This window comes from Tamandua tetradactyla, chromosome 15, assembly GCF_023851605.1.
Source record: "Tamandua tetradactyla isolate mTamTet1 chromosome 15, mTamTet1.pri, whole genome shotgun sequence".
Lineage (NCBI taxonomy): Eukaryota > Metazoa > Chordata > Mammalia > Pilosa > Myrmecophagidae > Tamandua > Tamandua tetradactyla.
In genome coordinates, this window is record NC_135341.1 from 64,897,961 (window position 1) to 64,920,594 (window position 22,634).

General features: G+C 36.3%; 1 protein-coding gene and 1 long non-coding RNA gene across 6 annotated transcripts in view; one reads left to right on the top strand and one right to left on the bottom strand.

Annotated features, from left to right (window-relative positions):
* The window catches only part of UBE2E2 (ubiquitin conjugating enzyme E2 E2), a 477,055-nt gene that overhangs the window by 123,259 nt on the left and 331,162 nt on the right, over positions 1-22,634 (bottom strand). The gene's annotated exons all lie outside the window — the stretch shown is intronic.
* LOC143657517 (uncharacterized) overlaps positions 1-22,634 on the top strand; it is an 84,939-nt gene that overhangs the window by 4,038 nt on the left and 58,267 nt on the right. For 3 of the 5 annotated variants that reach the window (XR_013162880.1, XR_013162881.1, XR_013162878.1), the window contains exons 3-4: positions 20,339-20,387; positions 21,444-21,559. The exons of 1 other annotated variant lie outside the window; for it this stretch is intronic. This is a non-coding gene — a long non-coding RNA (uncharacterized LOC143657517). Of the gene's footprint in view, positions 1-20,325; positions 20,388-21,443; positions 21,560-22,634 lie in introns of all 5 variants that reach the window. One more of the 5 variants, XR_013162879.1, reaches the window with a different exon arrangement.

Here is a 22,634-nt window from a genome sequence, read left to right on the forward strand (position 1 = left end):
ACAAACCAAGGAATGAATAATTAAAAACACCTTCTCAGCCTTGGAAAGATCAATCTCTTAACCATTAGGAAAGCTTTAATTGTGAGTGAAATGAGCATTAAAAAGGCTAATTGTCTGTGCTCTTTATAAATGGAAACAAATGTTAACGACATAGTGTGGTTATAGTATATGCGGTATACAAAAAGCAAAACTCTGAAAGCATCAAAGTAATTAGTTTAAATGAAAAAGTATGGATAGTTTGATTCTAAAGAAAAAATTACTCCTAAAGATAATCACTTATTGTCTCCCTACAGGAAAAAACACTACTAATAATAAGCAATTATTAGTTTGATGCAAGTGGACCTTTAGGAGTAGGATTTGAAGGGACAGAAATGTTAAATCTGAAACAAAGGTTGAGAATAGAATACATAATAGGAAAACCCTATGTTCTTTCAAACCGTCAAGTACTTATGCTAGCTGGGCTTGTTCTTTGCCTTGGACTGAACTTCCCTTTGAGAAATTTTCAAATCCAAATCTATTATATTTATGTGTTAATATAAAAAAAAGCCATTGATAGTTTATATACTTGCAAAAATATTGTTAGTATTTAATATCATTTTCAAACCAGAGAACCCTTTTTATCTGAATATCTGGAAACAGTTATCTCTGTATTTAGTCTTCCAATAAAGGGTAAGATATTATCCTAAATCAAAGAGTTGTTTCTCTTATTGCTAACTTCAAAACTTTAGGAATGGTGAGCCTTATTATAGCTTCCTTTGTAGTATTTGTGTTTAGCTTTCATACACAAGGAAGTTTTTTCTTATGCTTTGTTTTATTTTGGTAAATTTAAGGTTCTTCCCTCTACTATTAAAAAAAAACCATACATATGAAGTACTTAACAACATGGATGGAAATTGAGAACATTATGCTGAGTGAGACTAGCCAAAAACAAAAGGACAAATACTGTATGGCCTCATTGATATGAACTGACATTAGTGAATAAACTTAGAATATTTCATTGGTAACAGAGAACATCAGGAGGTAGAAATAGGGTAAGATATTGGGTAATTGGAGCTGAAGGGATACAGACTGTGCAACAGGACTGAATACAAAAACTCAGAAATGGACAGCACAACACTACCTAACTGTAATAGAATTAAGTTAAAATACTGAATGAAAGCTGCATGTGAGAATGATAGAGGGAGGAGGGCTGGGGACATAAATGAAATCAGAAAGAAAGATAGATGTTAAAGATTGAGATGGTATAATCTAGGAATGCCTAGAGTGTATAATAATACTGACTAAATGTACAAATTTTAAAAATGGTTTTGCATGAGGAAGAACAAAGGAATGTCATTACTGCAGGGTGCTGAAAATAGATGGTAATTAATATTTTAAAATGTCACCTTATGTGTGAGACTAAAGCAAAAAATGTTTATTTGTTACAAAATTTATATTTTGACTAATGCATTTCCTAATATAACTTATGTAGATAGTTTGATTGAACACCATAAGTACTTGGAATCTCAGGTCGGACATGAGATTTTGTTGGTTTGTCCAGAGTGATGCCCCGATGAATCCCAGAGTGATTCGATCAGTGAGTGGAAAAGTATTTGCAAAGCCCCCTTTGGGGAATGGTGAGAACGGGGAGAATTCAAGTTCCCCAAGTTGAATTCTTGATATTCTCACAAGCAGTGTGGACAACCAAAGCTATAGGCTGAGCCCCCAGTCTTGGGGTTTGTTCGTATGAAACTTAACCCCTCAAAGGATAGGTCAAGTCTACTTAAAATTTAGGTTTAAGAGTCACCCCCAAGAGAGCCTCTTTTGTTGCTCAGATGTGGCCTCTCTCTCCAGCCAACACAAGCAATCTCACAACCGCCCCCTGTCTACATGGGACATGACTCCCAGGGGTGGACCTTCCTGGCAACATGGGACAGAAATCCTAAGATTGAGAAAACCTTTCTGACCAAAAGGGGGAAGAGGGAAATGAGACAAAGTGTCAATGGCTGAGATTCCAAACAGAGTCGAGAGGTTATCCTGGAGGTTATTCTTATGCATCAAGTAGATATCATCTTGTTATTCAAGATGTAATGGAGAGGCTGGAGGGAACTGCCTGAAAATATAGAGCTGTGTTCCAGTAGCCATGTTTCTTGAGGATGATTGAATAATGATATAGCTTTCACAATGTGACTGTGTGATTGTGAAAACCTTGTGTCTCATGCTTCTGTTATCTACCTTGTCAACAGATGAGTAGAACATATGGGATAAAAATAAATAATAAGGGGAACAAATGTTAAAATAAATTAATTTTGAAATGCTAGTGATCAATGAAAGCGAGGGGTAAGGGGGATGGTAGGTATAATCTTTGTTTTTCTTTTCTGTTTTCGTTTTCTTTTTCTATTGTCTTTTTATTTCTTTTTCTGAATTAATGCAAATGTTCTAAGAAATGACAAATATGCAACTAAGTGATGATATTGTGAATTACTGATTATATATGTTTTTTAAAATTTATTTATTAAAAAAATTAAGAAACAAAATAAAACATACATAATCAGTAATTCACAATGCCATCACTTAGTTGCATATTCGTCATTTCTTAAAACATTTCCATTAATTCAGAAAAAGAAATACAAAGACAATAAAAACAGAAATAAAACGAACACAGGAAAGAAAAAAAAAAGATTATACCTACCATACCCCTTACCCCTTGCTTTCATTGATCACTAGCATTTACACTAAATTTATTTTAGCATTTGTTCCCCCTATTATTTATTTTTATTCCATATGTTCTACTCCTTTGTTGACAAGGTAGATAAAAGGAGCATGAGACACAAGGTTTTCACAATCACACAGTCACATTGTGAAAGCTATATCATTATTCAATCATCCTCAAGAAACATGGCTACTGGAGCACAGCTCTATATTTTCAGGCAGTTCCCTCCAGCCTCTCCATTACATCTTGAATAACAAGATGATATCTACTTAATGCATAAGAATAACCTCCAGGATAACCTCTCGACTCTGTTTGGAATCTCTCAGCCATTGACACTTCGTCTCATTTCCCTCTTCTCCCTTTTGGTCGAGAAGTTTCTCTCAATCCTTTGCTGCTAAGTCTCAGCTCATTCTAGGGTTTTTTCTCAATCCCTTGATGCTGAGTCACCGTTCATTCCAAGATCTCTGTCCCACGTTGCCAGGAAGGTCCACACCCCTGGAAGTCATGTCCCACGTAGAGAGGGGTAGGGTGGTAAGACTGTTCGTTGTGTTGGCTGGAGAGAGGGGCCACATCTGAGCAACAAAAGAGGCTCTCTTGGGGGTGACTCTTAGGCCTAAATTTTAAGTAGACTTGACCTATTCTTTGCAGGATTAAGTTTCATATGAACAAACCCCAAGACTGGGGGCTCTGCCTATAGTTTTGGTTGTCCACACTGCTTGCGAGAATATCAAGAATTCAACTTGGGGAACTTGAATTTCTCCCCATTCTCACCATTCCCCGAAAGGGGCTTTGCAGATACTTTTCTACTCACTGACTGAATCACTCTGGGATTCACTGGGGCATCACTCTGGAAAAACCAGCAAAATCTCATGTCCTACCTGAAATTCCAAGTACTTATGGCGTTCAATCAAACTATCTACATAAGTTATATTATGAAATGCACTAGTCAAAATATAAATTTTGTAACTAATAAACATTTTTTGCTTTAGTCTCACACAGAAGGTGACATTTTTATAATATTAATTACCATTTATTTTCAGTACCCTGCAATAATGACATTCCTTTGTTCTTCCTCATGGAAAAACATTTTTAAAATTGTACCTTGTACATTTTACTATTATTATACACTCTAGGCATTCCTAGATTATACCATCTCAATCTTTAACATCTATCTTTCTTTCTGATTTCATTTATGTCCCTAGTCCTCCTCCCTCTATCATTCTCACATGCAGCTTCATTCAGTGTTTTAACATAATTATATTACAGTTACGTAGTATTGTGCTGTCCATTTCTGAGTTTTTGTATCCAGTCCTGTTGCACAGTCTGTATCCCTTCAGCTCCAATTACCCAATGTCTTACCCTATTTCTATCTCCTGATGGTCTCTGTTAATGAACAAAATATTCCAAGTTTATTCACTAACATGAGTTCATATCAATGAGACCATACAGTATTTGTCCTTTAATTTTTGGCTAGTCTCACTCAGCACAATATTCTCAAGGTCCATCCATGTTGTTACATACTTCATAAGTTTATTCTGTCTTAGAGCTGCATAGTATTTCATCATAAGTATATACAACAGTTTGTTTAGCCACTCGTCTGTTGATGGACATTTTGGCTGTTTCCATCTCTTTGCAATTGTAAATAATGCTGCTATAAACATTGGTGTGCAAACGTCTGTTTGTGTCTTTGCCCTTATGTCCTCTGAGTAGATACCTAGAAATGATATTGCTGGGTCATATGGCAAGTCTATATTCAGCTTTTTGAGGAACCGCCAAACTGTCTTCCACAGTGGTTGTACCACTTGACATTCCCACCAACAGTGGATAAGTGTGCTTCTTTCTCCACATCCTGTACAGCACTTGTCATTTTCTGTTTTGTTGATAATGGCCATTCTGCTGGGTGTGAGATGATATCTCATTGTGGTTTTGATTTGCATTTCTCTAATGGCCAGGGACGTTGAACACCTCTTCATGTGCCTTTTGGCCATCTGTATTTCCTCTTCTGAAAGTTGTTTGTTCAAGTCTTTTTCCCATTTTGTAATTGGATGGCTGTCTTTTTGTTGTTGAGTTGAACAATCTCTATAAATTCTGGATACTAGACCTTTATCTGAGAGGTCGTTTCCAAATATTGTCTCCCATTGTGTAGGTTGTCTTTTTACTTTTCTTGATGAGGTTCTTTGATGCACAAAAGTGTTTAATTTTGAGGAGCTTCCATTTATTTATTTATTTCTTCAGTGCTCTTGCTTTAGGTGTAAGGTCTATTAAACCGCTCCAATTATAAGATTTATAAGATATTTCCCTACATTTTCCTCTAACTGTTTTATGGTCTTAGACCTGATGTTTAGATCTTTGATCCATTTTGAGTTAACTTTTGTATAGGGTGTGAGATACGGGTCCTCTTTCATTCTTTTGCATATGGCAATCCAGTTTTCTAGGCACCATTTACTGAAGAGACTGTTCTGTCCCAGGTGCGTTGGATTGACTGCCTTATCAAAGATCAAATGTCCACAGATGAGAGGGTCTGTATCTGAACACTCTATTCGATTCCATTGGTCAATATATTTATCTTTATGCCAGTACCACGCTGTTTTGACCACCGTGGCTTCATAATATGCCTTAAAGTCCGGCATCGTGAGACCTCCAGCTTCATTTTTTTTCCTCAAGATACTTTAAGCAATTCGGGGCACCCTGCCCTTCCAGATAAATTTGCTTATTGATTTTTCTATTTCTGAAAAGTAAGTTGTTAGGATTTTGATTGGTATTGTGTTGAACCTGTAAATCAATTTAGGTAGAACTGACATCTTAATTATATTTAGCCTTCCAATCCAACACGGTAAGCCCTTCCATCTATTTAGGTCTTCTGTGATTTCTCTTAACAGTTTCTTGTAGTTTTCTTTTATAGGTCTTTTGCTTCTTCAGTTAAATTTATTCCTAAGTATTTTATTCTTTTAGTTGCAACTGTAAATGGAATTCGTTTCATGATTTCCCCCTCAGATTATTCATTACTAGTGTATAGAAACACTGCAGATTTTTGAATGTTGATCTTGTAACCTGTCACCTTGCTGTACTCGTTTATTAGCTCTAGTAGTTTTGCTGTGGATTTTTCAGGGTTTTCGACATACAGTATCATATCATCTGCAAACAGTGATAGTTTTACTACTTCCTTTCCAATTCTGATGCCTTGTATTTCTTTTTCTTGTCTAACTGCTCTGGCTAGAACCTCCAACACAATGTTGAACAACAGTGGTGATAGCGGACATCCTTGTCTTGTTCCTCATCTTAGGGGGAAAGTTTTCAGTTTCTCCCCAGTGAGGACGATATTAGCTGTGGGTTTTTCATATATTCCCTTTATCATTTTAAGGAAATTCCCTTGTATTCCTATCCTTTGAAGTGTTTTCAACAGGAAAGGATGTTAAATTTTGTCAAATGCCTTCTCTGCATCAATTGAGAGGATCATGTGATTTTTCTGCTTTGATTTGTTGATATGGTGTATTACATTAATTGACTTTCTTATGTTGAACCATCCTTGCACACCTGGGATGAATCCTACTTGGTCATGATGTATAATTCTTTTAATGTGTTGCTGGATTCGATTTGCTAGAATTTTGTTGAGGATTTTTGCATCTATATTCATTAGAGAGATTGGTCTGTAGTTTTCCTTTTTTTTGTAATATCTTTGCCTGGTTTTGGTATGAGGGTGAGGTTGGCTTCACAGAATAAATTAGTCAGCTTTCCCTCCACTTCAATTTTTTTGAAGAGTTTGAGCAGAATTGGTACTAATTCTTTCTGGTATGTTTGGTAGAATTCACATGTGAAGCCGTCTGGTCCTGGACTTTTCTTTTTGGGAAGCTTTTGGATGACTGATTCAATTTCTTTACTTGTGATTGGTTTGTTGAGGTCATCTATTTCATCTTGAGTCAAAGTTGGTTGTTCATGCCTTTCTAGGAAGTTGTCCATTTCATCTACATTGTTGTATTTATTGGCATAAAGTTGTTCATAGTATCCTGTTATTACCTCCTTTATTTCTGTGGGGTCAGTGGTTATGTCTCCTCTTCCATTTCTGATCTTATTTATTTGCGTCTTCTCTCTTCTTCTTTTTGTCAATCTCGCTAAGGGCCCATCAATCTTATTGATTTTCTCATAGAACCAACTTCTGGTTTTATTGATTTTCTCAATTGTTTTCATGTTCTTAATTTCATTTATTTCTGCTCTAATCTTTGTTATTTCTTTCCTTTTGCTTGCTTTGGGGTTAGTTTGCTGTTCTTTCTCCAGTTCTTCCAAGTGGACAGTTAATTCCTGTATTTTTGCCCTTTCTTCTTTTTTGATATAGGCGTTTAGGGCAATAAATTCCCTCTTAGCACTGCCTTTGCTGCATCCCATAAGTTTTGATATGTTGTGTTTTCATTTTCATTTGCCTCGAGATATTTACTGATTTCTCTTGTAATTTCTTCCTTAACCCACCAGTTGTTTAAGAGTGTGTTGTTGAGCCTCTACATATTTGTGAATTTTCTGGCGCTTTCCTATTATTGCTTTCCAACTTCATTCCCTTATGATCTGAGAAAGTGTTTTGTATGATTTCAATCTTTTTAAATTTGTTGAGACTTGCTTTGTGACCCAGCATATGGTCTATCTTTGAGAATGATCCATGAGCACTTGAGAAAAAGGTGTAATCTGCTGTTGTGGGGTGTAATGTCCTATAAATGTCTGTTAAGTCTAGCTCATTTATTTTAATATTCAAATTCTCTGTTTCTTTATTGATCCTCTGTCTAGATGTTCTGTCCATTGATGAGAGTGGTGAATTGAAGTCTCCAACTATTATGGTAGATGTGTCTATTTCCCTTTTCAGTGTTTGCCTCATGTTTTGGGGCATTCTGGTTAGGTGCATAAATATTTATGATTGTTATGCCTTCATGTTGAATTGTTCCTTTTATTAGTACATAGTATCCTTCTTTGTCTCTTTTAACTGTTTTACATTTGAAGTCTAATTTGTTGGATATTAGTATAGCTACTCCTGCTCTTTTCTGGTTGTTATTTGCATGAAATATCTTTTCCCAACCTTTCACTTTCAACCTATGTTTATCTTTGGGTCTAAGATGTGTTTCCTGTAGACAGCATATAGAAGTATCCTGTTTTTTAATCTATTCTGCCAGTCTATATCTTTTGATTGGGGAGTTCAATCCATTAACATTTAGTGTTAATACTGTTTGGGTAGTACTTTCCTCTACCATTTTGTCTTTTGTATTTTATATGTCATAGCTAATTTTCCTTCTTTCTACACCCTTCTCCACACCTCTCTCTTCCATCTTTTCGTATCTGTCTCTAGTGCTCCCTTTATTATTTCTTGCAGAGCTGGTCTCTTGGTCACAAATTCTCTCAGTGATTTTTTTGTCTGAAAATGTTTTAATTTCTCCCTCATTTTTGAAGGACAATTTTGCTGGGTATAGAATTCTTGGTTGGCAGTTTTTCTCTTTTAGTAATTTAAATATATCATCCCACTGTCTTCTCGCCTCCATGGTTTCTGCTGAGAAATCTACACATAGTCTTATTGGGTTTCCCTTGTATGTGACGGATTGCTTTTCTCTTGCTGCTTTCAAGATCCTCTCTTTCTCTTTGACCTCTGACATTCTGACTAGTAAGTGTCTTGGAGATCGTCTATTTGGATCTATTCTCTTTGGGGTGCGCTGCACATCTTGGATTTGTAATTTTAGGTCTTTCATAAGAGCTGGGAAATTTTCAGTGATAATTTCTTCCATTAGTTTTTCTTCTCCTTTTCCTTTCTCTTCTCCTTCCGGGACCCCCACAACACGTATATTTGTGCGCTTCATATTATCATTCAGTTCCCTGAGTCCCTGCTCACATTTTTCCATTTTTTCCCCTACAGTTTCTGTATCTTGTTGGATTTCAGACATTCCGTCCTCCAGTTCACTAATCCTAACCTCTGTCTCTTGAAATCTACTATTGTAGGTTTCCATTGTTTTTTTCACCTCTTGTACTGTACCTTTCACCCCCATAAGTTTCATGATTTGTTTTTTCAGACTTTCCATTTCTTGTTTTTGTTCATTCCTTGCCTTCTTCATATCCTCCCTCAATTCATTGATTTGGTTTTTGATGAGGTTTTCCATGTCTGTTCGTACATTCTGAATAAGTTGTTTCCGCTCTTGTATCTCATTTGAACTATTGGTTTGTTCCTTTGACTGGGCCATATCTTCAATTTTCCTGGTGTGAATTGTTATTTTTTGCTGGCATCTACACATTTAATTACCTTAATTAGTTTATTCTGGAGATTGCTTTCACTTCCCTTACCTAAGGTTTTCTTGCTAGATGAATTTGTTGTCTATCTGTTCTTTGACCTTCAGATCAGCTTTTTCCGGACCTACAGCTTAAGTTTTGTTTAACAGAGGAGAATTTTTCAGTTCTTGTTTTCTTGTTTCTTGCCTTGCTTGTATGCTGCCTTTTCCCTCCCTACCCTTAGGAAGGTCTACATAGGTATTATAGACTCCAGCCGGGTTTTCCAGGACTAAACTGGCCTCCTATCAGGGGGAAGGAGTCACCTGCATCAGTTTTCCCTGAGGGTGAGACCCAGCAGGTGAAAAGACTTTCTTGTGAAGTCTCTGGGCTTTGTTTTTCTTATCCTGCCCAGCATGTGGCGTGTCTGTCTGCGGGTCCCATCGGCAAAAGATGTGGCTCCTTTAACTTTGGAAGGCTCTCCCTGCTGGGGGCGTGGTGGAGACAGAGGAGAGGTTGTAGGCTGGTTTTAATGGCTTCAAATTGCCAAGCCCTGGGGTCTGAATTCCTTGAAAGAGGGATTCCACCTGAGTTGGGCTTCACCCCTCCCCTGGGGAAGGTACAGGTGGGAGACAGCCCTGAAAGCAGCCTGTTTCTGCCTATCCCTGGGGCAGTTGCAGCCTGAGAAGTCCCGCCGCTGAATCCAGAGGCTGCCAAGTCTCCGTAGAAACACAGCCACTAAAACCTCCGTTTCCTCCCCTTTCCTCTTTTTCCGTGAGCCCAATGAGTGAACTCTGCCTTGACCAGGTTTAGAGTCTCTTTCCTTTCCCTCTGGGAAGCTGCCTGTGGGGGAGGGGCGCCGGGTGCCGGCCACCATGGCTTGGGGAACTCATGGTTTTGGGGAGGCTTGCAGCTGATCCAGCTGGTCCAGACTAGGGTACGCTGTGTGTCCGGTCACTGACGTGGCTCCGGGACCTGTTCTGTACTGTTTCTGGTTATTTAGTAGTTGTTCTGGAGGACTAACTAAAACGCGCACATTGCTAAGCCGCCATCTTGGCCCCCTCTGATTATATATGTTAATGTTTTATTTGGTTTGTTAATGTTTTCAACTAATAAATAAATTTAAAAAACATACAACATACTATCATTGCCCTTCTGACAATAATTGTCAGTTACTAGAAAGTCAGGAAGGGAGAAATCTGTTTTTCTGTACTTAGCAATTTTATGGTTTTTAAAAGGGCTTTTATTGTCAATTTTCATGTTTCTTTTGATTCTGTAGATCTTCTATAGATTTTGGTATATCTAAGTTAAAGATGATGCTATGCAGATAAAAGGTTGAAAGTCTGACCAAGTAAGAACAGGACTGGCTTTGTTACTTTTAATACAGACTCATCCAGAAGAATATAAATACTTTTTTTTTTCTTTCGGGTTACATTCTTAATATTTTCCTGTCTCAATCAGCTCTTAATATAAGAAAACTGCTGATTTATATTGAACTTATTCCCTGCTGGGTCCTGGAAATCTTTCTGTAATATTTGTAATTAGTCACCATTGGATATAGTTGTTTTCATTGCTTTTGTTTCTTTCAATCATCACATTCTTTTGCTGTCATTCTCTGTCAGATATTTGTTTAAATTTCCTTTGATGGTCCCTCAATTGTCATCTTTTCACAGCTAGTCACTTGCAAAACGTGGCTTCACTCCTACCTCTACCTCAGCAAAATAACCCTTTCCCCTGGTTTCACACAGGTCATGACCTCTGTTCCTATTACAGCACTTATTTCAGATTTTGTTTAACTTTTGCCTTTAAGTCTCTTGCTTTTTATCAAAATGGGAGTTCTGTGGGGGCAGACACTGTGTCTTACTCATCTTTGCATACTAGACATCTGCAATGGTATCTGGAACACAGTGGACAATCAAAGAATGTTTTTTTCATTGAATATGTGAATTTTCAAAGTAGTGACATTTGCAACACTATCCAAAAAGTAATAAACACAGGGAAGGTATTGAATAAATACATGATTAACATATTTTTGGGCAGGTGTATTTTAAAAAAAATTTTATTTTTAAACAGTTTCACACTTACAGAAAAACGAAAAGATAGCTCAGGGAATTACCATATACCCCATACTCAGTTTTCCCATTATTAACATCTTATATTAGCATGATACATTTGTCACAACTAATGAACCAATATCGATACATTATTATTGAAGAAGTTCATATTTCATTCAGATTTCCTTAGTTTTCCCCTATTGGCCTTTTTCTGTTCTAAGATTCCATCCAGCATACCACACTACATTTAATAATCAAATGTAATCAAGCCTCCTAGGCTTCCATCTTGAGACAATCTGATCAACTTTTTATTGAATAAAAACGGCTCAGTTTTTAAAGTTGAAAATTACCTGCAGATAACAATAAGGTAGTGTTTTAAAAATTTATTATTTTGGAGGTAGCTTAATAATATTTTTAAATTGCTATAAAAATATGTGTTCATAATCAAAAGCCTGGTAAGAAAAGCAGATAGAAACATACAACAGATCAAATTATTTACCTCTAGTAACACAGTAGATTTGCAGACCTTTTTTTTTTTAAAAAAAAAAATTGTATAGGGAAGTAATGTAGTGATGTCAGTTCCTTAAATGTACACTAAACTTTAAGGAATTAACAATAGTGAAAATGGGTGAGTGGTGAAACTTGGGTGAGTGGTAATCAGGTATGCTGTACTATTTTTAGTACTTTTCCGTAAACCTAAAATTAGTCCAAAATAAAAAGTTTATTTTAAAATTGATACTGAGATCTTGGGTTGCCTCTAGGGAAAATTCCTGTATATACAAATGTTCAGCATGAACAATATGTGTGATATTTAAAGTACGTGATTATACATCTCTTTACATGGAGGTCTTCCCCAAATTCTGTTGTCAAATGCTTTACATTAGCTACATCTTAGTTGTATTAACTGCTTTAGTAGTATAAGAGAGCTTACTTAGTATATTAGTTAAAATCAAAATTTAAAATAACTTGTTATTTTGGGGAGAGTGAAGAGGTGTGGAGAGAGGTGAAGGTGGGGATATTTCAAATGGAATCTGTTCTGATGCATACTCACATTAAACTGCTCAAATTCAGTTGCTTGATCCTTTGTTCCCTAAACCAAGGTATACTAAATTATTTAAAACTTTACTAAGCTGAATGAAAAGGGACATATAATATAGAAGAACAGGTAGGTGGTATGCACCAATGGTTACTTTCCAATGTATTACATCATGATATTTGAGGAACTCAATCATCCCAAATCCATTTCCCCTTTATGTAACTTGGGGGGCTCTGCCATTAAAGATTTTGTTTGAAGCCAATGTGTAAATTGAGTATTCAAGAGAAATAATGTAAGACCCTAGAAACAATTCAGATTTGGTCAACACTGGCTACTTAACAGTTCTGCAGGCTGTATCTCACTCCAAACTGTCCAAATGTGTATTCCTGTAACTTTCTATAAGCAGTGGAGAATGCACCACTGTCACCATCACAGTGCCAATTTGAACTATTAGTAATAGTTACTAAAACCATAACATGTTATAATATTGTAGTCCCAAAGTTATATATTCCTAGTTACACATGCCTGTCAAATGTCTGCCCAGAAAGATATAAGGAAGTTAGTCAAGACTGGAAACTGTAGGAAGACTGCTAAAGTTTGAGAAGAGAGCTGAGAAAGAAACAAGACTGGAACTGCCTGGGTAGCAGTTGCCCCAGCATTCCTGCATATATGACCAATTATTCCCTCATTAACAGGGATAAACACACACATCAGAAAAGAGAGAAGAAAGGAAGAAAGAGAGAAAGAATACAGAAAGAGAAAAGAAAGAAGATAGGGAAAGAAAGGATTAGTAAAGGATTGCTGGAGCCACTAATATTGGACAGGACAGATTTACAAGTTACTATTTTATTCAAAAAAGCAGGAAGAACTGGATTTTCTCCTCCTATTCCAGTATATATATAACATATACAAAAGGAAAGCAGTTATTCAACAAGAACTATTTGAAGGTGGGTAGGATCAAAGGGTACAGGCAGAAAATGACAGAAAATCACCCAATTGTAGGATTCTTATTTTACTAAATGAACTCAAAAGCAGAGAACATTGGCCTCACACCTATTTCTGAAAGTTAATAAAATACAGTTAGGAAAGTGATAGCTAAACTAACAAGAAATGAACAAGCTAATTATGCTATCTCAAGCATGCTGAAATCTGATTCTTCTAATTGACCTACACCAAAAGGTTCCAAGGCTTTGTACAATATGAGTGAGTCACCCACCTTCACCTTTTAGTTCAACCATCTGCTGGTAGGTAATATTGGGGGAACATCTATGGGGTGAGGATATTGTACCACATGATGATGCACCATGTCCAGCTGCTATACTCATGGATCTGTATGATACCTACAATTTTCCTTACACTGGATAAGTATTCTTTAGTTTCAAAAGGGGTTATCATCAGAAAAGTGGAATTGTCATGAATTTAAAAGATTAGGGTATATTGTAAAGTTTTGGTTCTTTTAATTTTTTATTTCAAAAAGAACGTGGTATATCGAAATATAGACTCTGTAAACTGTCATTTACAATCCCATTTTAAACATGGAGTTACTGAAACATCTTTATCAGATTTGATTTCCCTTTAAATGCAAACTTACTGCTTTAGTATATGATGATATTCTTTAAAAAGAAGGGTATTTTACTCTTTGATAGCATGAACAAATGCTCAAAACATGTTAACTAAAAAGAAAAAACATACAAAATGAAATTAATTCACTTTTTTAATTCAACAAATATATCAATATATTCAACAAATATGTACTGGGCACTGTTATAGCTACTGTGAATTTAACTGTGAACAAATCCAAAGTCCTTCCTTTCATGGGACTTCTATTTCAGTAGGGGAAAAGGTAACAGTGGAGCAAATACTACACCTAAATATATAGTATGTCAGATGGTGAGAAATGTTGGTGAACAATAATTCAGGGTTGTAAAGCAGTGATAACAAGTTAAAAACAAAAAAACCCCAAAAGCCTAAAACACATCTGTGAAACATTTAGGCATTACTTTGTGAAATCTGTCACTTCCACAAGTCATATTTTTCCATTCTGAAAATACTAGGGGTCCTAAAAATATATTAGCATGTAATAAACTGCGTTCTCTGTACAATATTATTTAGTTCTATATTCACACTGGCTAAGGATTTACAAAATATCAAGAGAACCTTTTTTTTTTTTTTGCCATTTCACAATCTGGTTAAGTCTGGAAGTGCCTTGTGTTACTGTCACCCCATGTCAGTGGCCAGAACTCAGTCCCATGGACCGCTACTTAAGTACTTGGGAGTCAGAGAAATGTAAAATTTTACCAGTCATCAGTCCTTATACTGATGCCTCCCCAGGTTTTTGTTCCAGTTGTCTGAAGCTCATTTGCTAGTAGATTGTTCAGTAAGATTTCATAAGAAAAATATTTCCTGATTCCCGGAGTTGCCTACTATTTACTGTGGTCATTATACTTGAAGGAAATTTGACTGGATAAAAAAATCTGTGGTCCATGTTTAAACACGTACTCAATTGATCTTTTCCCCAGTCATCTAATTTCAGATTTTCTATGTCTGATTTATGTTTTCTTTCCTATCCTGTCATTATCTTAATTTCTTTTAACTTATTTTGAAATAATAGTAACAGTTTTTACCTATTTTTTTTCTGTGGCACATTTTCATTATTGGGACATTATTCTGCTTCTTTTTTTTTTTACTTAAATTGCCTAATTTTTAATTTGCTCATTTAAAAAACAAAATAACCTTTTTGTAAGGGAAAGCTTAAGAGAGTTTTTTCCTGCTTCATTACTCTAGAGCTCTTTCTTTCATTGTTCTCTCAAAGTGACTAAAATATATCACGTCCTATTTTGTGGGACTACCTCCTCTGCTGCCGTTGCCCAACTTCTATCTGGGCTTTCCCTTTTCTCTTCCTTATTGTCCTATCCTGTTCAATTTGAATTCTATTTTGAGCAGTTTTTCTCAGTGCAATGGTTCATATGGGTACAGAGAGTTGGTTTGTTTGATTTAAGAGTTTTTAACATCCAGAATGTGCTAGGACTATCAAACTGAATCGCTTCCCACCAGTCCCCTCATATTTACTATCCTTTAGATCTGGCAAAAATGTCCCAAGTTTCAGTGGCCATTCTGCAATTGACGCGCTATGCTTTTCAGTGAGTACAGTCGGCAACTGGAGGGATCTCGTCTTCTCAGTTACTGCCTGAGGGTCAGAAATTTTCAAACTGTGGTTCTCAGACCATAGGAAATTTATATACATATGTGTGCATGTCTGTGTGTGCACATGCACTTCTGTTTTTCTTTCTTCACTCTACTTCAAACAGAGGAGATACATTTTGGATATTGTGGATATTGTACTTCCATGACAACTTTGATTTGCTGAGAGCGTTATGTGGTTAAAATGATCTGAACACCACTGTTCAGCTGTCATTTTTTAAAATCAGTACTTCTAATGTGAGTAAACAGACTTTCACAGAATAGATGTAGTATTCATAGAGACAATTCTGGGCCAAGAACTACAGCTAGAATTCAAGCAAAACACATATCTTCATAAAAATAATCTCTATGTTTTTCAAAGGCTTAAAGAGAAAGTATATGTGCATCATCTTCCTTTACAAACATTTCTCTTAAGAATAATTTTTACCAATTTTATTCTTCTCCCTCTGATTATCTGCTGCCAGAATGTAAATTGGGGTACCTTTTTCTTACATGGAACAAATGGGAAAATTTAATCTAAAGTTAGGTTAAAGTAATCTCAGAAATGATCATCTGAATTAGATTTTGTGCTGTCTTATCTATTTGAGGTTTCAATTTCCCACAGACATGCGATGATACAAATGAAATGTTCAAAACAACTTTAGGAAAAAAAAATCTCTAAATGCCAGGGTTTATGGGAGAAGACAATGATTCTTCCCGTGTAGGCTAAACATTCTAGTATATTGTATAATATGTCCATGAACTCAAGACTATGTGAACTTGTCTGTCAGGACACTGGATCAAAGATGGCAGACAACCTTTCATTTCCCTAGACTCAGACCAGTAAGCAAAAGAACAATACCATACTGGAGATTTTGGCAAATTAAGAAGCGAAAGGGTAGGGGCATGGTAGTAATAACTATTCTGGAGATCTTTAAGACCCAATTTTGAGAATTATTTGTACATTCTAATCTATTAGTTAGGGACCTCCAGATATAATTACTAGTAGGCATGGCCTTTCCGGGAAACATTTTCTCTCTGTAATGTTCTTCAGTTTTCCAATCTCTGCCTGGTGGATATTCAGGTTTTTTTACCTGAAGATTCAGACTAATACTACTTGAGCCCTTGGTAATATTTGCTAATATTTGGTAATAACTGCATGCCAGATAACAAAGCATGTAAATCCTTATTCAGAAACATCATAATATAAAAACTTTATAGTTATTTAAACTATATAGTTAGATAGTTTATAAACATCTTCAAGATACTTATGTCTGTGTATTATGTATATAAAAGTTGTGGAAATAAAAGAAAAGGAAACTGTGAGTTTGTATTTATTTTAGAAATCAGAGAACCTGAAGTACAAAAATCTAAATTGGCAATAATTTACAATTTTACATTTTTCTCTTCAGTAGGCAGAATCATTCACTGAAAAAGGGAGAGAGTCAGCATTATAAACTCTTGGAACTTGTTTAATGCATGTATTATATTAAGGAGACGTCAAACCTGGCATATATATTATAAAATATAGCTCTTTTTCTGCAGAGAACTGCTTGTCAGCTTGATAGGTTCAACTTTGCTTTAAGTTATTATTGAGGAATTTGATCATCTCAAGAATACAATCCATAGTTCTTTCTGGGCAGAACAGATTATCAAAAACCCAGGGGGAAAATGCCTCAGCTGTCCACTGATATGACCATAAAGGTAAAGCCTTAATGTAAATAAAATTATAGTTTAATAAACCCTTATCTAATTTAGATGTGCCTTTTTTTTTTCTTTTTGTTACAACTTTTTCTTTTAGGTAAGTTAGCAACTCCCAGTGAGCTTATAAATAACACTATTCATCCTTTACCTTTTATTCCTCTCTGAGGTGAATGATTTATAGAATGTTACAGCTCAAAGGGATTTTGGTGATTGTCTAGTTCAAGTCCCTCATTTTGCAAATGAGGCAATGTAGATTCAAAGAGGTTTACTTGAAAATATGCAAAATATTTAGTATGCAACCACCATATACCAAGCAACAACACAAACATGTTTAGCCATCAGGAAGTCAAGAGATGCATGCCTTGTTCAAGAATATATACAGAGCCAAGACTTAAATCTGTACGGCCTAAGATTTGCTCTGTTTTGTTTTCTGGTTAGTTGTTATGTCTGGGTCTCCCCCCATCCTGCTCTCATCACAGCTAATGTTAAGTGACTTGCAGCTAGAGCAGTAGAATTTGAATGCACATCTTCTGACATCAGGGATTTAAGTAATTTCCTCTTTTCTTCACTGAATTTTCCATTACTAGGCAGTTAGGTGCCTCTCCCAATTAAGTAGAGTTAAATAACTATTTCTCTCCTTTTTTAAAAAAATATTTTTATTATAAACAACGAACAAACACACAAACATTCTTGACTTGGTTACAATCAATGGCTCACAGTTTTATCACATAGCTGTGTATTCATCACCATCATCATTTTTTTGAAAATCTGTATCTCTCCAGCAAAAGAAAGGTAAAAAACTCATACATGGCAAACTCCTTACCACTCCCTTTCATTGACCACTAATATTTCAGTTTACTCGATTTTAACCTTTGTTCCCCCTATTTTTGTTTATTTCTTATCCATATTTTTTACTCATCTGTCCATACTGTGGATAAAAGAAGCATCAGACACAAGGTTTTCACAATCACAGAGTCACACTGCAAAAGCTATATCATTATACAATCAAATTCAAGAAACACTGGCTACTGGAAACACAGCTCTACAGTTTCAGGTACTTCCCTCTAGCCACTTGAATACACCATAAACTAAAAAGGGGATATCTATATAATGCGTAAGAATAACCTCCAGGATAACCTCTCGACTGTTTGAAGTCTCTCAGCCACTGAAACTTTATTTTATCTCATTCCTCTCTTCCCCCTTCTGGTTGAGAAGTTTTTCTTAACCCCTTGATGAGTCCCAGCTCATTCTAGGATTTCCGTCCCACATTGCCAGGGAGGTTTACACTCCTGGGAGTCATGTCCCATGTAGGGGGGGGGGGGGCAGTGAGTTTGTATGCCGTGTTGGCTGAGAGAGGCCACATCTGAGCAACAAAAGACATTCTCTTGGAGTGACTTTTAGGCCTAAGTTTAAGTAGGCTTAGCTTATCCTTTGTGGCAATGAATTTCAAAGGGATAAACTCTAAGACTGAGGGCTTGGCCTATTGATTTTTTGTCCCCACTGTTTGCGAGAATATCAGGAATTCTTCAAATGGGGAAGCTGAATTTTCCCCCTTTTTCCCTATTCCCCCAAGGGGACTTTGCAAATACTTCTTCACTGCTCAAATCACTCTGGGATTTATCGAGGCATCACACTAACCTGGACAAACCTACAAAATCTCATGCCCTATTCAAGGTTTCATGTACTTATGGTGTTCAATTAAACTGTCCATATAAGTTAAATTAGGAAATGCCCTAGTTAAAATATAAATTTTGTACTAAATAAACATTTCTTGCTTTAATCGCACAGAGAAGTTGAAGCTTTAAAATACAAATGACCATCTATTTTCAACACCCTGCAATAATGACATTCCTCTGTTCTTCCTCACACAAAAACATTTTAAAATTTGTCACTATCATTGTACAAACTAGGTATTCCTAGATTATACCATCTCAGTCTTTATCATCTATCTTTCCTTCTGGTTTCATATGTGCCCCCAGTCTTCTCCCTCTATCATTTTCACATTCAGCTTCATTCAGTTCTATGTCGGAAGTTTTACAATCAGTCCTGTTGCACAATCTGTCCTTTCATCTCCAATTACCCGATCTCTATCTCCTGATGACCTCTGTTCTTAATGAAATTCCCCAAGTTTACTCATTAGTGTTAATTCATATCAGTGAGACCATACAGTATTTGTCCTTTTGTTTCTGGATAATCAGCATACTCAGCTGATTATCACTCACTCAGCATAACGTCCTCAAGGTTCATCTACGTGGTTACAGCTTCATAACTCTATGCTGTCTTACAGCTGTGTAATATTCCATCGTATGTTTTTACCACAGCTTGTTTAGCCACTCATCTGTTGATAGACATCTGGGCTGTTTCCATCTCTTGGCAACTGTAAATAATGCTGCTATAAACGCTGGTGTGCAAATGTCTGTCTGTTCTTGCCCTTGTGTCCTCTGAATAGATACCTAGCAACGGCATTGCTGGATCATATGGCAATTCTATATTTAGCTTCCTGAAGAACTGCCAAACTGCCTTCTTCAGTGGTTGTACCATTTGACATTTTCAGCAATAGTGGATAAGTGTGCCTCTTTCTTCACATCCTCTCCAGTACTTGTCATTTTCTGTTTTTTTTTTTTTTTTTGATAATGGCCATTCTGGCAGGTGTGAGATGATATCTCCTTGTGGTTTTGATTTGCATTTCCCTAACAGCCAGGGAAGTTGAGCATCTTTTCATGTGCCTTTTAGCCATTTGTATTTCCTCTTCTGAAAATGACTATTTCTTAATGATTGCTGTAAGTAAACTTGTATGCAGTATAGCTATTACCAAATTAAATGTACTAGAATGTGCCATGCTCTTAATTTTACTATAGGACCACCACTTTCAGATTTTTTTTCCCCAATGAATTGTATTTAATGCTGTCTTTGTTTTTGGCATTATGCCCGACAACTAAGGCTAATAAGAGAGAAGTACAGGATACAGTCTTCTTTGCCATTGAATAGTTCTAATTCGGTTGGGGAAACAAGAATTGTATAGAGGAAGTAGAGAAAAATTTGCTAAATTGTCTGCTATAAAGTGAAGGTCCAGAGAAACCAGCAGTAAAAGACTGAAATTATAGTAAAAATGACCTGCAAGATAGGAAAATTGGAATGGGGGAAGGCTGAAGAAATGGATTGAAGGCAGACAGTTGGTGAGTAGCAAAATCCAGAACAGTCTATGGGGAGGGAGAACAAGGAGACTGGAGAGCAAGTTCTAGGAAGGGTGACTAGAAGAACAGTGAAGCTGGGATGTTGGGTGTTAAATGATTGTAGTTTATGGATCCACTATAGATGGTTGAAAAAAAAAGATACACAAATAGTTACCATTTATTTACTCTGTTGCAAAACTGTAAAAAGCCCTTTATAGTATCCCACATTAAGATTCCAACCCAGGAGGTAATGATTATTAGGCTCATTTTTCAGGTGGTGAAAATGAGGCTCATCAGTCAAATTGTCCAAAATCACAGAGCAGGTGAGTATAGATCAGAATTCTACATCTCACATTATATCTGGCAGTGAATTCACAATTAAAACCAACAAATTAAATAATGAAAAACTTTCCAACGCACACATTTTAGGCCTTCACCTTAAATTACTTTCAAACACAACCTCAAAAGGAAAAATACACTCAAAAGATAAAAAAACAAGGAAAAAAACCTTTAAGTCCAAGGTTTCTCATGCAGCTAAATTTGAAAATATAAACACATGCAATAAAGTATTTTAACTGATCGACTGTTACTTTGACATCCCAATGGAAAATACAATTTATATTTAACAGAGTACTTACATATTTCTTGTGGCCAACTTTGTTTACTGGATACTTAATTGTCATCTCAGACAATTCCATAGTGAGACTTAATTTAAATTACCAAAACAACTGCTGTGTTGTATTCATTTTACAACCACAGCATAGTAAACTATATGGAGCCTCTCCCACTGTGAAGGAGCTAGCAAATAATAAATACATTGTTATGAGAGAAATAAGATAATGTGATTTAAAGGTAATTGCTATTGCGAAGCAGGACAAAATATTTTGTAAAGAGCTCAATATAATGCGATCAGTAAACAATCCAAGTTTTTTTTTTTAACTACAAAGCACCATAAAGGCAGGTCACAGGACATTACACTACAGAAAATAGGCTGTGAGCTAACCATGCATATTATAAACCAATGTTTTCCAAATCTCACTCATTCCGGATAAAGAAACGAATGTTACCTCAATTAAATTTTGACGTAAGGTTACTGCTATGTGGGTGTACTTCTAATATGGGGATAGTTAAAAAGCATTCATCTATAATTCCTAATTGTTATGGGAATTTACCCAATTCTGAAAAACGTGTATCTATGCTTATAAACGAAAGTATTGCTTTGAAGCTAGAATCTTAGTTTGAAAAGAAAGCTTGTGATGATGTTACTATGTAAAACTGAGTTACAGTTAAGTGAATTCGTTGTTCAGGAGGGCTTCTATAAGCATTCAATTAAAATGGCTTAAGTATTTCTTTAAATATGTCATGATTTTTCTTATTAGTTAAGGACAAAATCTAGTTGTGTCCAAGCTGAGCCTCTAAATGGTAAGTGAAATTTGTATAAGAAGAGAAGAGACAGTTCTACAGGCCTGACCTGGGGAGCAGCAAAAGTATAAAGGTAGGAATCAGCATGGTGTACATGTAATATTATTACCTACCACTGACTGTTTGGTTCCCTTTGTCCATATTTCTAATTTCTATTTATTGGTATTAGTAAATTTATAATTTATGAATGTGTAAATTATAAATTTATAATTTTGTAAATTATAAATTCATAATAGTTATATCATTAAAATAGGTACAAATTCATAGTTCACAGTACTGAGGGATTTACTGTTGATAAAATTTTCTTCTCAAAGGTTTTCTAATGTAGATAATATATCATAATTAGAATTTATGATCTATTTTAGTTAATATAATAAACTATTTGTTTATTAATCAAATTTCCAAGGTAGGCACATGATATTAAAAGAATACAGTCTGGGGGGAAGGCAAGATGGCAGCTTAGCAATGTGCGCGTTTTAGTTCGTCCTCCAGAACAACTACTAAATAACCAGAAACAGTACAGAACAGCTCCCGGAGCGATGATAGTGATCAGACACACAGCGTACCCAGTCTGGACCAGCTGAACTGGCTGAGAGTCTCCGGAACCGTGAGTTCCCCAAGTCACAGTGGCCGGCGCCCGGCGCCCCTCCCCCACAGACGGCTTCCCGGAGGGAAAGGAAAGACACTCTAACAGTAGCAGGGACTGAGTCCAACCAAACACCAATTGTGGCATTAATAAACAAATTCTGACTACTAAAAATAGACCCCAGCTCAGGCAAAACGGGTCAAGGCAGAGGGCACTTATTGGGCTAACAGAAAAAGAGGAAAGGGTAGGAAACGGAGGTGAAGCCCAACTCAGGTGGAATCCCTCCATCAAGGAATTCAGACCCCAGGGCTTGGAAATTTGAAGCCATTAAAACCAGTCTACAACCTCTCCTCTGTCTCCACCACGCCCCCAGCAGGGAGAGCCTTCCAAAGTTAAAGGAGCCACAACATCTTTTGCTGGTGGGACCTGCAGGCAGATAAGCGCCACATATTGGGCAGGATAAGAGAAACAGAGCCCACAGACTTCACAGGAAAGTCTTTCAACCTGCTGGGTCTCACCCTCAAGGAAAACTGACGCAGGTGACTCCTTCCCCCTGATAGGA